Below are 12558 nucleotides of genomic sequence, written 5' to 3' on the forward strand. Positions count from 1 at the left end.
TCATCACTGACTGCAGGGGCTGTGCAACCTCTCCCTTACACCTCACCTGCCTCTCCTGAGCCTGTACCCTCCTTCCCAGCACTCCCAATGTGGGACACATTCCAAGTCTCACCAAAACCAGATATCAGAGCTCTGGGAGCTGCCCAATGCTTCCATTTAATCAGTTTGTTTCTCCTATTGCTCATACAAACAGCAGCTCGGGAAGGGTCTGAAAATATTTGGATATTTTAGTGGAAAGTCTCACAGCCCTGTGAGAATGAGCAGTTGAGCCACTCAAAGAAGCACTGTCAAAGGAGCTGGCAAGAAGCAGGTTTTAATATGAATTTATGAGAGTGCAACTTTTATTAGAGTTCAGTGGCAAAGGTGACTCTATTACTTAGGACATGGATGAAGCACACATAAGAAAATCAGATTAGAGTCAATTTAGGATGATTTACACAAAGACCAGAGATGCAGAAGGGTAAGGGGGTAAAGTATATGGATACGAGAAGACAAAGGTGTAGAAGGGGTTAGCAACTCTTAATCATCAACTAATTTAACATTTAAAAAGTGACTCAATAGGAGTAGCTACAATTATAACAGTGACTTAATTATAGATTCATGATAGCAATGACTCCATAATCAATTCACATGGGTGCACACAGGCGAAGAGATGCATACATCAGTGTTTATATGGAGATGTGTACAGAGCTCTGTCCAGCTCCATCCATCTCCACAGGAAGCTCAGGGCTCATCCAGTCTGGAAGTGTTCAAGGCCAGGCTGGATGTGGCTCTGAGCCTGATCTAGTGAAAGGTGTCGCTGCCCATGGCAGAGAGCTGGAACTGGATGATATTTGACATCCCTTCCAACCCAAACCATTCTATGGCATCTATTTGTCTGTATCTATCTCTATCTGTATTTATCTCATACCCCAGGGGATCTGTGGTGGGAGACACTCACGTGTCCTGAAAGAAAAGGAGTTTCTCCTGAAAACAAGTGCTCCTGGTCTTTCCCTGAGTCAGCCGGGAGAGCTGAGAATCGAACTGAGTGAAAAACACTGCTCTTGCTGACCCCTTGTGACGGGCTTGAATGCTGCTGGGGTGGTGCAGAGACCAGACAGCCAGGGGGAGCAAAATGTAAGGAGGAAAAGACTTAGGAGGTGGGTGTGACTCCGGGGAGAATTTTTGGATGTAACTCAGTTTCTGAACAAGGAATTTACCTGCTACAGAAAGGTCTCGTCTGCCTCTGAGCTCTGCATGCCCTGTCCATGCCCCAGGAGTGCTGCTGGGGATGAAAGGAGCTGGAGTCCTCACGTTCCTGTCCCAGCCATGGACTCTGACTGCCCAAAGCCCAGCCCTCTCCATGGAGCAGGCTGGTTACCCCTGCTGGACTTTTTTTCACCCCTGTTTTCCTTGGATAAATAAGTTTAGTTGCAAACACAACAGGAGATCATGACAGGCCACATAACCAAGAGGAATTTTAGTGAAATAATAAAAGCTAAATTCACCTCCCAATCCCATTGTTCCCTTTTAATTCCAAAGAATAGCCTGAATAATAATCATAAAATATGAACAGAAGGGTAATACACAAGGTTGGCAGCCTTTTGATTCGAGCTGAATTATGAGTCAGGTGCCACAAATGATTTCAGAAGGGCTGGAAAGCCACAGCATTATTCATAATGCTCATTAGCTGCCTGCTAGGACAAAGGCAATTAAATCTGCTGTCACCAATACCTCAGCTGCAGGGAAACCAGGGAGTGGTTTAACATTCCCCTGCACTGGTACCAGCATTTCACAGCTGAGTCTTGGGTGCAGATGCAGCATCAACACATTCAGGTGCCTTCTTCAGCCTGGGCTCCTCCAGCTGGGGATTTGGGGCTGTGCTGTTGACCAGCAAGGCTGAGTGCAAAACTCAACTTTATTAAGGTTTATAATGAACTATTATAACTTTATTATATTTATTATGCTAGTAAAGGTTGAGCTTTGTGTATAATATTTAAATGACAGTTTGCTAAATCACCGCTACCAAAAACCCCAGGTGCCCTTGTCAGTAAGAGCAAACACCCCCAAATAATCTGAGGCCCACCTTTAGAGATCACCTGTATTATTCCCTGGATCTGAATAATTCTCCAGTCTTCTTGAGGCTTTTTTACCCCCTTGACACAATTCAGGTTCTTGCAGCAGACAGTTAAGCAGCACCGGCAGCAACAGAGGTGCCTTGGATGGGTCAGGATGACGGGGGCAGGCACAGATGAGGTTTTCAGATGTGTGGTGAAATTTCCACCTGCTGCTGGTTAAATACACATGGTTCAAAGCAGCTGGGGGGTGGATTTAGTGCAGGACACGCCAGAGTCCTCTCTTCAGCTGCCAAGGAGCTGATCCTGCTGGAAACCACAGCTAGCCAAAAATGGGATTGCTTTTCACCTGGATCAGTTCCTGAGCCACAAGGCTGCCAGGAATAGTGCAGGGGCAAAGGGCTGGAAGGAGGGCACAGATATTTAAGAAATTGCTTGTGACCTTGTAATGACAGATAGTGAGGTCCTCACTTCATACAGACAGATAAATGAGGTTAAGGAGTGGGTTGTTCCTGCCTTTCTCTTGGGATCAGGGATATGGTGATCTTGGAATGATGCTGGAGGAGGGAGGTGACTTGTCCCCCAGGCCCTGCCTTTGGGGAATGTACTGAGAGAGTCTGGGTGGAGCTGATTTACCCCACCAGACTCCACAAGGACTGTTTTATTGCCTGTCAAATGGCTTCCTGCAGAGCAGGGGAAGGCATGAAGTAATAATGATGCAATAGCTGGGAAATAGCACAGCTGCTGATTTATTGGATCGGTAGGAAATGTTTGACTTCCCCTTTGTGCTGCTGAAGTGCTCTGATGGTGGCCAAACCTGGGTTAACCAGCCCTGCAAACACCCTGGCAGTGAATGGATTCCCTGTTTTGGTCCCAGTGCTCCAGGAGAGGGAACTTCTCCCTCTGTTTCCCCCTTCCCAGAGACCCCCAGGAACCCCCCAAATACTGGACTGCTCCTCCCCTCTCTGAGGTGAAGAGTGCTCCTCACTGCCTGAGATGGAGGGTTGTGGGTGACCCCAAGAGGTGCCTACTTGGAAACCCAGAATTGTTGAAGGTGAGTGGGAAAAACCTTTTGAAACAACGGTATAGTGCACTGGAAATATAGAGGAAAATATCCATGGTGTTAGCTGGACGAAAATGCAAAGAAGAAAAACAAAAAGGCAGTTTTAAATGGAAAGAAAAGCCTGAGTTTTGTTTCCAAAATAAAATTAAAATTTATTGTGGTGTATTTAATAACTGTAGAAAATGTAACAGGGGAGTTATTTGCATTTTCAGTAGTGCTGCACTCGTGCTCAGAGCTCCCTTCAGGCACCCCAGCTGGGCAACTCTTCCAAAGCAAAGCAGGACACTGGAGTTTTCCCCTCCTTGCTAAAAGTGATGTCCAGGCCATTGCCACCTACCCCTTCTCCCTTCCTCCCAAAGTCTCTCACAAACATTTGAACTGAAGCTGGTGAGTTTTCCCCTGAGAAGTGAATGACTCTTCCCAGCCATAAGGGGAAATTGCCCCAGACTAAACAAAATTAACCTAAAAATTGCCAATTGTCACTGTAATAGATATGCAGAAACGCAGGACAAATCAGAATAAAGTAAAAGGCTCCTCTCCTTTTGAGAAAGCTCCCTCGAGTCTATCAAGTACGACCTTGCTGTGCAAAGCTGCACCAAGCTGTCTAAAGCTTCAGCCCCATGGGAATCCCAGCTCCTGGATGGTGCTGGGAAGGCACATCTCTCCCCAGGCTGCTGCATAGGCAAGAATTTCAGGCTGTGCTTCAGCAATTAATGGGCTGAAATCCTGAAATGCTGATTTTGAGGACACAGGACAGTGCTGGGTGCTGTCCTGAGCACAGGAGCTGCAGCACAGAATGAGAGTTCTGGGCAGGAAGAGAGCAGCTGGCTCTTGGAAAGCACTTTTATCCTTTTTGCATCCCTAAGTAACATTTTTAATTAGCTGCTACACAGCCTGTGGGGGCTTGCAAAAGGCCATGGAAAGGCTGAGAGAGAAGATCTGCAAAGTGGTTCCCATTCTAAAATTAGGAGACTCAATCCAAAGCGTTAACTCACTGCCTCAATTATCACAAATTCATTTTGGTCTTGATTTATTATTAAATGACTGGGGTTTTCATCATCATTTTTCTTGAAGGCTCTTACTCCACCTCAGAATTGTGAGGTCAGCCTGGGGAAATCTTTTATAAGCCCTGGGGAGGGAAAATGGAGCAGCCAGAAATCATCTCAATTTACATCATCTTGCCTGTGTGAGCACTTGGCAGTTTATTCACAGATCTTTATTGTTACTTTGATCATGAAATCACCCAAACCTTAGGTTTGCTGAAACTGACCCTGACAAGCTTCAATAAACAAAGCCAAAGGGAGTTGAAGATTGGATATCTGGGATCTTAAATTTATGACCTTTCAAGAATGTTGAGGTAACCAGAAGATAGAGAGGAGATAAAGGCCTGGAAAGTTGGAAACTCCCTGTTTGAGAGAAAAATGATAAAACGACTAAAGAATGTGGGCCAGATTAGCATGAAGAGCAAGAGATCAGGAGATCTCTTGAGTTCTCCAACCCTCAGCTTTTCCACACTCAGAGGATGGTTGTCAAAAGCTGACAACAAGGCCTGGGATGAAATTCCTCACTCCTCAAGGCTCCATCATCACCCACTGAGAAATACCAAGACATTTGAAGTATTTCATTGAACTCAAGGGGAATTTTTAACAGGAATACCTTTATGTATTTAATCCTTCATACACATATTTCTCTTTATTTTTTTCCCTTTGTGTGTGCATGTGTTAATTGATTTAAATCCCTATAGCAAATATAGTGTAAACATTGGAATCTCAGATCTATAATTAAATCACTATTGTGACTGTAGTAAATCCTATTGATTCACTCTGTAAATGTTTAGTCAATGATTAAGTGCTGCTAAATAAAGTTTTTTAGATAAAAACTGTTGATGAAGTCTGAGACTAAGGTTGGACCTAGCTCACCTAAGCTTTATCAGGGGTTTAGAAAGTAAGATCTGATCAGTGGGAGGGTTGCCCTTAACATTTTGCAGTCTGTGTGTAAATCATCCTAAATCAATTTTAACTCAGTTTTCCTTTGTGTGCTTCATCAGTGTAGTAAGTAATAGAGTGACCCTTGCCATCAAATTTTGTTAAGTCCCACTTTTACAAATTCATATTTAACCTACTTCTGCTAATACCTTTGATGGTGAAACTTCAAGCAACACAAAACCACTAATGCATAACAAATCGGCAGAGTGGGCAGGATGGCAAGTGATATCCCTGATTCCTTACAAAAGCATGGAAGGGATCCAAGTCCTGAACCCTCAGAAGAGTGCACTTGTGATGGCTGGCAGGACTGGAAAGCTGTGGAAGAATACCTGAAGGTGGCCAGGGATCACACACAGGAGGGAAATGGAATGATTTATAAAATGTTAGGCAGCCACCCAACAGCTGCTTGTCAGTTCCTGAAGAATGATAATAAAAGGGAACAGGACCTAAAGGAAGAAAAGGAAGGCAGGAAAGCAGCTGAGTTACATCTCTTTGAAAACTGGGCAGCTGCAGAAACAGGAAGAGAAGGAGTAAAAACAAAAAGTTGGAAGGAAAGTTTGAGGTGATGAATATGCAGCGTCCTGATCCCCCAGACACTGCACAGATTAAAGAAATAACATCCCCTGCATAACGGATGGAAATATACAGGGTGACCCTGACAATAATAAATTGAATGTGAAGCCAAATTCAATATAAAACCAGAAGAAACTACAGGACCTTGGGGTGGAGTGGGACAATCGTGCCCCAAACCCCACCCCATTCAATCTGATAACAAACAGGATGATATCCTGGGCTGGTGGAGCAGATAAACTGGAGAGAAGAGAGCCTCTGTCCAGGCACATTAAACCCTTGAGTGAGCTCTCCACAGCTGGTACAAATGCTGCCTGTATCCAGGCTGTGCATAGTATTCCCTCCTGATATCCCCATTTCAGCAAATGTGGCTCATGACATGCTAAAGGCATTAATTAACAGTCCCTGCTGTACTCAAACCTTAACTCAGGGGCCTTCGCTTGCTTCTTTCTCAGCCTTTGTGGGATACTTGGCAGCAAAAACTCCAATCCATTGTTCAGCACAGCTTTTCTCTCATTCCTGAAATTCCCTAGGTTTCTTACCTTCTCCAGTAATAGCCTCCAATGATATAATAACATCCCAGAGGGGTCCCAAGAGTATTAGACAGTTACAGAAATAGGAAAAAAATTGCAAGTCATATTCTCTGAGTTTTGCTTTTATCTGTCCATAGAGAGCAGCATTAGTGCTGTTCTTTGTCCTTGTAATGCTGACATAATCTGAATTTAAATCTGAATTTTAATATTCCTGCTCTCCCATGGCTGCCCTCCAGCTTTACCAGGGCAAGTGTGTATTTAGGGGCAAGGATTTGAAACCCTGTTGCCAAGCAGGTGCTCTGATGTGTTTTGCAGCTTCTCCAGCCTCAGAGGGTCCCTGACTTCTCTGTGCAATCACCTTTGCCTGAGGATACATTTGTTGTCAGGCACTGGTAATTGCTATAAGGAGCATTTAGATCTTGTTCTCCTTGAGTCACCACCACCCAATTTACTGTAGTTCTCTAATACATCCCTGAAATTTCTTATTTGATCTTTTCCACGTACTCCTCTCTGTGTCCCAGTACTCATTACTTTAATTCAGGGACATTTATTTGCCTTCCCTCTTTTCCCTGCTTTGGATCCACAGTGAAAACAGAGAGAAATAAAGGCTTTGTGAGAAGCTATGTTTTTCCCCCCATTGTCATTTTGAGTTAAAAAATAGCCACAGGGCAAAGAAATGGTGATTTCTAATTTAGTGGTAATTTGCTAAGGGAAAAAAAATAGTAATTGGTGCTGTTAAATGTTAAATTTGTTATCTGTTTAATTACTGTTAGCTGGGTTTCTTGAGGACCTCATTATCTAAACATCTGGTTTTAGAGATGCAATTCTTAAGGTCTCAGATGCTTCCTGCAATTATCTAGCTATGACTGAGAACTCATTAGCATATCCCAATAATCAGTGCGAGGCAAGTGAATTCCTTCTGTTCTGTAAAGCCTGAGTGATTAATGTGTTATCTGGGTAAAGGACCACAGGATGGGAGCACTCCCTGCCTGCCATGGGACAGACATTGCTGGTTTTCCCTTCCTTGACATAACGCTGGGCTGCAACTCAGGCAGGCTCCCAGCCTCTCCCAGGGTAACCCAGAACATATCCTACAATGTAGGATTAGCTACTTTCTTCAAATCTCTAAAAAATCTAGGCATTTGAATCACCTTTCACTCAGATCTCAAACTGATCCATGCTTGATGGATGAGCTTGATTTCTGGAGTCTGTACCAACCCATCACTTTATACCTGGAGAAGATGGGGCAGTGCTGGCTATGTTGGGGAATGAAAGGTCAGCTTTAGTTCCTGCTTTTCCATCATTTCAGCTGGTTCTCTTACAAGAAAAGGGCCCTTTCTCAGCCACATCCCTTGGCACAGTGAGCTGTGGCTGCAGGCAGTGTCAGCTCTGCAGCTCGTTCCCATTTCAAGGCTCTCATTTTGCACTGCTGTGCTCAGCCCAAGGGGCTGCCGAGTGCTGGGAGCCCAAATCAGCTCTGGGAGCTTTCTGACACCCTGAGTGTTACTGGCAGGCTTTGAAGCAAGAAGCTCATGGTAACCTGAGCAGACACAGCCCAGCTGTCGGTGCTGGCTCACCTTCTGCTGGTGAGACTGTTTTTGTGCTGCCCTCCCTGCTTCATCTTCACATTTGGAGCTGCTAATTACCTCCTGCCACTTGTTACCCTGTAAATCCTGCCACCTTTCTCACCTGCCTCTTGGAAGTGTAGTTTTGGGGGGTATAATGAGAGACCATTTTGACATCCCAGGGACGATTTGACCCTAAATGAATTAAAAGTACTTTCAAATCTAGCCCCATTCTAGCAGATTTCCAATATGCTTTAACGACCTACACCCTCTAACGAACATTTCACTTAAGATTTAATTTACTAGAGGAACTTTCTTCAGAATGCTAATATGGACAGAAGAGGAGAGAACAGTTTTTAATCAGGACTGTTCATTAGCAGCAGTCAGAGTGACAGGTAGCACAGGCCACTGCTCTGCCTCTTGATGCATGTGCCCATTAATAGGGGAGAGCTTAGACCTTTTGTATTCAGTGTTGTTACAGGCTGGATGGCTCCCTGACTTGGAGTTCAAATCCTCTAATCCAGGGTTTACTGGCCAAACTGGGTTTGGCCCACTTGATGGGTTTAGTTAAGGAAAATATTGTGGGTTCTAACCTGCTTTGTGCAGACCTTTTTTTAGCTGAGTATTTTTTGGAGGTTGGGATGTGTAAGTGTACGTATATGAAGATGTGAAAAGGGGTTGAACAAGCTTTTGTGACCCAAAGGATAGGCCTCCTGAGAGGGGCAGGAATGGCAGCTAGGGGATATTTAGCATTGGTAGCAGGAAAACTTGATGATTTCTCCATCAAAGCTGGATTTTGTGTGGTTTTGTTAACAAGTGAACTGGTATCAAAATCATCTGATGCTGGTCTGCCTCTCTTCTCACACCTAGAATAATATGAGCATCTCATTTGATCAAAAAAGACAGCAAAAAAGGTGGAAAAAACCCCAGAATTTTGGATATCCAGGAGCCTAATAGCAGTCTGCTTTACTCAGTGATGGAACCCCAAGCCTTTCCCGTGATATCAGTCAGAGAAATAATGCAAAGCAATGATACACCCACATCCAGGAGGGGTTCTTCAGCCAGCTGAGTATGGTGAGTACCACTAACTGATTCAGGGTTCAGCTGGGGGAAAGGCTGCCTTTTAAAAAAAAATTATCTTTTCCAACCAAAGATTGCTGCCTCCCCCACAAGTCTGCAGGAGATTTTTTTTTCAGTGTGCGCTAAACTCTTACAGCCCAGACTGGGCACCAAAGGGGAGCAAACTGGGGGAACAAAATGAATCCAGTGTCACTGGAAATTTTCTTACCTTGTAAGAAGTTAACTGGACTTAAATTCCCAATGAAGCTGCTGTGAAATCTGAAGCATTCATCAGAATAGCTCAATTTTTTATACCCCAGGCACTTTGAAACGAGGAGATTAAAGTAAAAGGTTTTGTTACATAAAATGAAGAGTGCTTTCATAACTGGTTTCAAGGTACATCAGCTACTTTGGAGGAGCTGTGTTGGATTTATCTTTCTCTTTTTATTTCTTTTTTTTCCTAAGAAGAGCCCCTGATGACCCAGCCCTGCCTCCATGGAGAGTGGATGTCTCACCCTGCTCCTGCTGGCATCCCTGGGAGCAGCTCTCCCCCACCCCAGGGTGACCTGCAGCTCCTCTGCAAGCACAGACCTGGGACTTCAGCTGATCCAAAATCATCCTTCTTTTTATATCCCCTGCTTCCACAGTCTCCAGAGAGGCCTGCCAACCACCAGAGCTTTGTTTACCTGCCAGAAACCTCCCTTCACTGCCAAGTTGCCCACGAGGAGCTTGGGAGGCTCAGCCTGCCAGTGGTGCCTCGGCACAGTCGCAAAACCTGGCAAAAAATCTGGCAGCTTTTACAACAGGACAGCCTGGGCAGCTTCAAAATGCCTTTTTCTGTGACCTCTGGTATGTTTAATAACAGGTCTTTTCATCAGCGTGCCCAAATATGGGTTTTTTTCATGTTTTTTTTTTTTCTTTATAAGCCCATAAAGATGCTAAAACCCAAGGACAGCTGCTCACTAGAAAAAGCAAAGGCTTAATCAAAATTGCTTCTGCCTCTGCCCCATCCCCTCCCCAGCCCACCCTTCTCCCCTTCTATGCCCCAGTGGCTCCTGAGGCTGCCAAAGCTGCGATGCTCAAGGCTGTGCCCAGAGCTGCCCTGAAAAATTCCCAAAGAATGGCATTTCCAAAAGCTTCCCCAGGAGCCCCCACTGCATTTCACTGCATTTCATTTCACTGCATTTCATTTCACTGCATTTCACTGCATTTCACCTGGTTGTGGTTGGCCAGCATTGTTCTGACCTCCAGAATGAAAGGGGGAAATTCCTTCCCTCGCTGCCAGCCCATACTTTAAACGCCTGTGGGTTTTTACACCTCTGCTGGCCAGGCTGCAGACCTGGGAGAGGTTGCCCTGCCTACTCCTCTGGCCTTTTTTTGACTTATTTCTGCATTTTCACACTATCTGCCCTCCTAATAACGCGGTGCCTCTGGAGAAGGAGGTGTCATCATCAGGCCATTCACACGGGGACATGCTCTCCTCTGGAATCCTCAGGAATGCCCCTGCAGAGCATCTCCAGGGGATGTGAATGAGCAGAGTTTATGACAGCCTCAGACACAACAAACTGTTCATCACTTTGCCATATGGCATAAATCTGATGCACTAGTATTCACTTGTTTTTCTCTTCTTTTTTTTCTTTTTCCTTTTTGCTATTTTTTTTTTTTTTTTTTTTTTATTTCTAACCCACCTTCTGGGTCCTTAAAAGCATCTGACTTAAAACAGAGGTGTTTTTATCTTGCTAAAGGCTGGCTGGGTTTGTTTGTGTTTTGTTTTTGTTTTTTCCACCTGGAAATGAAATATTTGTGCTATTAGAATCTGGTGTGGAAATCTGCCATTGGATTCAGTGGGATCAGAATGCTGAGCTGTATTTTAATATGGTTGAGGTATTTCGATGTACAAAATTATTTTTCTTTTTTGGGGGAGAGCTAGCTAAGTGAAACAAAATAAATCATGTACTTTAGAAAGTGAACTGGTCCTGTGTGCATATTGGACAGCTGGTTACAGTCAAATGTACTGTAACTATAAGCTGATTTTATATGTGTTGTATACTATTTTTATAAACTCACCTTCAGCTCTCCTGGAGGATAACCAGAACAAAAGGTAACTGTTCTCCTAAGATGTGTAAAAATTAGGATCTTGGGAGAGATTTTTGCAATACATTTAAAAGAAGAAAAAAAAAAAGCATGTCATAACAAAATGTAAAATCAAATTTTGAAATGTTTCAAAAACATTTCCTAATTTCTGGTTCAATAGCAGCATCTTCTTGTTTTCTGAAGGAGAGGATTTCTTTCCTGACTTGATCAGGAAATTCTGCATGAGTGTCTGTGGCCACAACTGCACAAAACTGACTTGCTTCAATGAATGTTTGTCTAAACAATGAAAGATCAAAACTGACTGATCAGGCACAAGAATCTTTGTATAAGTAACTAAGAAAATTCTACAAATTGTCAGAATGAGCTATTTTCTGATACTCCTCTCCATTACTAAAATATTTTGCAGGGTGAATAGAAGCCATTTGCATTTCAAGTAACTTCCAGAAAATTCCTATGCTGTTGCTGGAATAAACCCATGAAGCAAACCTTTGCCAAAAGCAAACCCAGGGCCTGACTCCCTGGAGCAGACAGCAAGCTCCAGCAGCTGAGCTATCAGCAAACCAGGCCTTGAGAAAATAACCTGTTTGCCAGATTTTCTCTGGGATTCTTCCTTTTTACCTCAGGTAGGAAGGCAAGGAACATGTGAGCAGAGGCAGTGAGTCACCCTCATTGACACTGGTGGTTCTCATCCCTCCTTTGGGGTACTCATTGATCCTGCACTGAGGGAATGGTTACACGAGTACTGCTCCCCACTTTTCCACAGATATTCCTCTGACACCTTTCCCCAGCACTGAAATCAATGGAGTAGCTGCAGATAAATATGCCTGAGGAAATTTAAAAGGCAGGACTAGAGAGGAGGGCTGCATAATGCATTTGAAGCTATTTTTTGCTATTAAACCTCGAGGTCAAGGAAACAATTATTTGGTATCCTGCGTTTGTTTCCTCGCTGGGCTCCTCGGCGGGCAGCATGCAGGAGGAACAAGGTTGTTTTTTCATCAGCATAGAGCTCAGCAAGTGTTGAACCAGGCTTTTATTAAAATAGCTGTGAGTTATTTTCCACACAGACCCTTTCTCCACTCTTGGATTCACACTGGCTTCCTATAAAGGAAAGAATTGTTCCCTCTGTCCCACGCCAGGAGGCCACGGCTGTGCACAGGGAGTCAGGCCATGCTCGCCTTTTACTCAGCTGTAATCTTAATTCTTTTGTAAAAGCATTTGTCCTGCTTCCTTGGGAAATGATATCTCATTATAAGAACGATATATTTCCCATGACTGTGCTGGTTTGGGCTGGGGTAGAGTTACTTTTCTTGGCAGTGGCTGGTGTGGGGCTGTGTTTTTGGGTTTGTGCTGGAAGCAGTGGTGATAGCACAGGGGTGTTTCAGCTGTTGCTGAGCTCTCACACAGAGCCCAGGCCTTTTCTGCCCCTCAGCCCAGCCAGGGGGCTGGGGGTGCACAAGGAGAGGGGAGGGGGCACAGCCAGGACCCCAGGGATGTCCCACACCACATGGGGCCATGCTCAGCAGAGAGAACTGGGGGGAGGAGGAGGAAGGGGGAGATGTTTGGAGTGATTAATTTGTCTTCCCAAGTCACTGTTACCTGTGGTGAAACCCTGCTGGCCTGGGGATGGCTGAACTC

Source organism: Pseudopodoces humilis, chromosome 2 (assembly GCF_049639895.1).
Source record: "Pseudopodoces humilis isolate 2021_Gansu_Grassland_sample_001 chromosome 2, ASM4963989v1, whole genome shotgun sequence".
NCBI classification, from domain to species: Eukaryota; Metazoa; Chordata; class Aves; order Passeriformes; family Paridae; genus Pseudopodoces; species Pseudopodoces humilis.